This window comes from Hordeum vulgare, chromosome 3H, assembly GCF_904849725.1.
Source record: "Hordeum vulgare subsp. vulgare chromosome 3H, MorexV3_pseudomolecules_assembly, whole genome shotgun sequence".
Classification (NCBI taxonomy): Eukaryota; Viridiplantae; Streptophyta; class Magnoliopsida; order Poales; family Poaceae; genus Hordeum; species Hordeum vulgare.
In genome coordinates, this window is record NC_058520.1 from 282,564,744 (window position 1) to 282,570,637 (window position 5,894).

The 5,894-nt window shown below is 44.2% G+C and overlaps 1 pseudogene; it reads left to right on the forward strand.

Moving 5' to 3' along the window:
* Window positions 1–2,341: 2,341 nt before the first annotated feature.
* LOC123441701 lies at window positions 2,342–2,933 on the forward strand (annotated as a pseudogene).
* Window positions 2,934–5,894: the final 2,961 nt, after the last annotated feature.

Genomic DNA, 5,894 nt, shown 5'->3' on the forward strand with positions numbered 1-5,894 from the left:
ATTTTGAGCTTGAAAAATTGGATGTTAAAACTGCATTCTTACATGGAGAATTAGAAGAGGATATTTATATGGAACAACCTGAAGGTTTTGTTATTCCTGGAAAAGAAAAGCTTGTCTGTAAGTTAAAGAAATCTCTTTATGGATTGAAGCAATCCCCTCGACAGTGGTACAAGAGAATTGACACCTTTATGCTCTCTCAAGGTTTCAATCGGTCTAGTTATGATAGCTGTGTTTATTTGAAAACTGTCAATGGTTCAGCTATTTATTTGCTCCTTTATGTTGATGATATGTTAATTGCTGCAAAGAGCATGTCAAAGATTGATGAACTAAAGAAGCAATTGAGTAATGAATTTGAGATGAAGGATTTGGGTGCAGCAAAGAAAATACTTGGCATGGAAATATCCAGAGATAGACCGTCTGGAAAATTATATCTCAGTCAGAAGGGATATATTGATAAAGTTCTTCGTCGTCTTAATATGCATAATGCCAAGCCGGTAAGTACTCCGTTAGCTGCACACTTCAAATTATCATCAGTCTTATGTCCTGAGTTAGATGCAGATATTGAGTACATGTCCAGAGTTCCCTATTCCAGTGCAGTTGGTTCACTTATGTATGCAATGGTTTGTTCTCGTCCGGATTTATCTTATGCACTGAGTGTTGTTAGTAGATACATGGCTAATCCTGGAAAAGAGCATTGGAATGCAGTTCAGTGGATTTTCAGATACGTGCAAGGTACTTCTAATGCTTATTTACAGTTTGGGAAAACTGGAGATGGACTTGTTGGTTTTGTTGATTCTGATTTTGCTGGTGATTTGGATAAGAGAAGATCACTCACAGGTTATGTTTTCACCATTGGTCGTTGTGCTGTGAGTTGGAGAGCAACTTTGCAGTCTATTGTGGTTTGTTCCACTACTGATGCCGAGTATATTGCTATTTCTGAGGCATGCAAAGAAGCTATCTAGTTGAGAGGTTTGTACACTGAGCTTTGTGGAGATTCATCTTGCCCTACCATATTTTCTGACATTCAAAGTGCTATATCTTACAAAGAATCCAATGTATCATGAGAGAACAGAGCACATTGATGTCAGATTTCACTATGTTCGAGATGTTGTTGCTAAAGGTGATTTGAAGGTATGCAAGATAAGTACACATGATAATCCAGCTGATATGATGACAAAGTCAGTTCCTACCAATAAGTTTGAGCTTTGCTCAGGCTTAGTTGGTATTTTTCACTAGTCCTATGGACTTTGACGCACAAGGTGTTTAAGCTGATTTGGATGGAGTTATTCACTTTCTTCGACTACTGGAGGGAATATGGCTCAAGGTGAAGATTGTTAAATTGTGATCCAAATTCTACCGTATTGGACTAGACGTAGTACAAACGGTGTGGGCCTTTGCGTTGGTACCGACGCGTACGAGTACAACTCGTTTACTTGTCCTCCAAGGACTCTCATGTATTGCCCCCTCATATATACTCCATGTAGTCGCACATAAAGACGGCATGTCGTCTCGTGCTTGTAATACTCCTCCTCATAGTGATTACGCCTTCGTGCGTCCGTGGTTTTTTCCCGTAAGGGTTTCCACGTAAAAATCTGTGTCTCTCGTGTCTTGTTGATCTCGTTTTATCTAACAGCCGACACGAACTCGGTCGACTTCGACCCGTCGCAACCGCTGGCTGCAATAGCCCACGCGGGCACGCTTCGCGGCAAGCCGCCTACGCATGAGCCGCCCCCGTGCCCAACCTCTGCCGCCACACCCTGGTCTATTCCTTGTTGCTGCCAGCCCGCCCCGCTTGCCGGCCCTATTTGCATCTGCGTTCAGTCGTAATCCTACCTGGGTCTGTCATTGTTTGTATGGAGCTGGGTTACTACATTTGTCGTCATGATTTGTTCAAACATTATCCAGCGCTAATGCCCGCGTTCATCCGACAAAGAAAAAAAATCATGTGTTATCAGTTTCATATAATTCCTTAGCGCATATTATTTTTTATGAGAACATTTATTTTGGTTTTTAAAAATTTTATGCAGGACGATTTTTTATTTCAAAGACAAATGTTGACGCATAAGAGATTAGACTAGAGGGAGTACTAGTCTCACGTGAAGGCATCTCCAAACCAGTTTTTAAATCTCCATATACTACATGAGGGACGAAAGAAACAAGGAACTTCAAGACGAGCGAGGTGTTCCACGTAAAGATCTTGTCAATAAAAAAAGAAATGGAGGTACACGCCATGATCCGGAGGCGGATATGACCGCGGTCTTGATCCGAGTCAGCCCTGCCGCGTTCATTTCAAGTCAACTCACTCCGAGCCAATCTCGTGTCCGAGTCAGAGGCCAAGCGGATGGACCCCTTGCTCCCCGTCGATCACCTCCTCAACATGTACGACAGGATCGAGCTGTACCTCAAGAAGATGTTGCGCAACTACCAGCACGCGAATTCGGAGTGGAGGACAATCCTGAAATGCTACTTCAACCCCATCGGCATCTACCACAGAGCGGCGACAATGGGGAGGACCCCAAGCGCATCCCCAACAACTTGCTCCCCTACATCCAACAATGGTCGTCGGCCGCCACCCTGAGTTCAATGTCTACGGCCACGATTACCACACCCACGATGGCACCACCACCGGGGACTACATCCACGTCGTGGACCTCGCCGACGGCTGCTCCACGGTGATTTGACAAGCTCTATGCGCGCCACCCTTGACGTCGATGGTGTTGCATGGACGGGGCGCGGGACGACGGTACTAGAGGCAAAAATTCCGGTGAAGATGTGCCCCACGAGGCTGGGCGATTCGGAGCAGGTGCACGTCCACCGCCAAGGCTGATCAGGAGCTCGATTGGAAGGCCAAATACGGGATCAACGAGATGTGCAGGGACGAGTGGGACTGGGCCAAGAAGAACCCGTATGGCTTGGGACCAAGAAAATCGTAAGAATATCAGGCACAAGTCTTACATACGAATTATTCCAAAGAAGACTACAACACCAGGTGCTACGCCAATAAAAATAGGAGAATACTACACGTCAAGCATAAAACGATGGATCAATTAGCACATCGACGGCATGAGGACAATCTTCTGCGATGACTATCCATATTGGTGGTGTTGCGTATTACTAATCTAACCAGTCTACAAAACTAGCCGATTTGATGAAACGTCACGTGCTATCTCTCCAATCTTTATTTTCATACACATTATTTATCCAAAGACAATTACTTTGGCCTAGAGCATTTTTATGTGCAGGACAATTAATCATTATAAAGGTGGTGTTATATTGCGAGTACGAAGTTTGGGGCAAAGGAATGCCACTCTCGACTCACTATCTGTGGCAGCTTACCAACGCCGCGACCGATTCTCGAGTCCGTACAAAATCGACAAACAACTCTTGCATTCAACTCAACCCGCCGGTGCAGTTCTTGCATATGTGAGCCGCCAAAACAAACATGCGCAAGCCGCCGCCCCCATTGCTTGCTTTATATAAAATATGTCAGAAGAATTTCTCACGCTCATCCGTGAAAAACACATCAGGTGTTATTCATCTTATCTACTTTTTAGTACATGTTATTTATTCAAGAACAATTACTTTGTCCTGCAATATTTTTATGCAGTGGAATTCTTCATTACAGAAAGTTGTTTCATATCTCGGAGAGGGGGCAGGCAAGATAACCCGACCCCGAGGGCTTCTGCTTCATTGGCATGCATTTTGAAGTCGTCCAAGAGGACGAGTCGCCATGATGCGCCGTTCAAACAAAGGTGCCCTGCTTCATTGGTAGGTATTTTAAAGTCGCCCAAGAGGACGAGTCGCCATGACGCACCGTTCAAACATGGGTGCCTTGCTTCATTGGCAGGTATTTTAAAGTCGCCCAAGAGGACGAGTCGCCACGATGCACAGTTCAAACATGGGTGCCCGGCTTAATGGCAAGAATTCATGGTTAAACCTGCCTGTCTGCATGATGCTACCCCGAACCCCTTGTACTCTGTTTCATGATAAGTCAATCCATATGGACCCTCAACTTATCCGGGTTAAAACATCGATTTGGTCATGTGGGAGCGGGCTTACAGAAAGCGAGGATACTCCATGGACCATTAAGCCACCTTCTTGGTCAAACCTTCCTGTTTGCATGATGCTACTCCGAATCCCGTGTACTCTCGATATGTCAATCCAGTTGGACCCTGAGCTATCCAGGTTAAAACATCGATTGGTCGTGAGTGTCGGCATACAGAAAGCGAGGATATTCCATGGGCTATTAAGCCGCCTTCTTTGAAACTTGGTTAAACCTGCCTATCTGCATGATGCTATTCCGAACCCTGTGTACTCTCGATAAGTCAATCCATTTGGACCCAGACTTCCAGGTTAAAACATTGATTGGGTAGTGAGGGCCGGCTTACAGAGAGCGATGATAAACCAGTGGCTATCAAGCTAGTTTCACTGAAGTAAGATTCAAATCTCATAAACCAGCACTATTCTGTCATATATATGCATCATCTTGCATTGCATCATGCATCATACATACATATCATGCCGGTCTTCAAACCGGGTCAAAGCATAAATTCTTGCAGGTGCAAATAAATCTTTGAATAGCCAATTTGGCTGGATTTTCATCATGGTTTATCATAACCAGTGTTAAATGATTGGGGTTTTTAAGGCAGCTCGGAAGAATTGACTATTTTCGAAGAGCCGCCCTATTACATATAATGTCGGGTCATTTAATTGACCGGCCCTTGGATTTCTTCAGCTTGTGCTTTGTAGTAAACTACAACACTTATGGATTTCTCAAACATATGAATTTCTCAAGGATATATTTGCCCGGTTACATTGCAATCACGGTCAAGGATTTCTTTTACCACAAATGCATCATCAGCTCACAGAGTGGATATGATTTTATTCTACAATGGAAGGAATAGTCTCGAGTCGCTGCAGGCACACAACCCGGCACTTGGGGGCTACATTATTCATATCAAGATTACATCAAAGTATGAAAGTCCCATGTCGGTGCAAGCATGCACCATGACACTTGGGGGCTAATGCAAACTGCTCTTTCAAATTATCACATCATCAACAGACCTGGCTACCTCAAGGTGATAAGCCGGCCCTCGAGGGCTACATGTCGCTTTTATTCAAGTATGGAATCAAGAAAGAATTGGTTCATCATTTTTATAATGACCCAGCCCTTGGGGGCTACACATTGCTGCTCAAGGTTACATCATCAGATTTACAAAGTCCATGCTCATTATTGCATAATGACCCAACCCTGGGGGGCTACATCATATGATATTTTATTTTCAAAGGAGAAGAACGTAGAAGTCCCGAGTCGCCGCAAGAAATCAACCCGTCACTTGGGGGCTGCACTATTCAGATCATAATTTCTAAAGTCCCAAGTTGCTGCAGGGAAGACAATCCGGCACTTGAGGGCTACAACACTCAGTTGTTTCACAGATCATGAGGTCCAAATTTAAGACCCGTCCCATCACACACTGATGAGTCGGCCCTTGGAGGCTACACCAGCTGAAGCTTTATCAGTATAAGATGATTACAAGTCCCAGGCTGCTGCAGGCAAGACAACCCGACACTTGGGGGCAACATGGTCAAAGATATTATTGAAAATCTCCAAGTCATCATGAGCTGCTAAACTTGGAGCTTGGGGGCTACAAGTAATATGGATATATCAAAAAATTGAAGAGCACTTTCAAGATGTCAATTATGAGCAAGACCGGCTCAACATATTTTTCTCTAGTTGAAGCCTTGAAAGACTAGTTCAGCATTACATGGATTTCTTTATCCCCATTAGTTTGATACAGTCAATTGGAGTTTAATTGTTTGACGGGGCATTACCAACAATCATGACCCGCCATTATCAATCGTAACCCGCCAAAGCAAGAGAAGCCGATTCAACA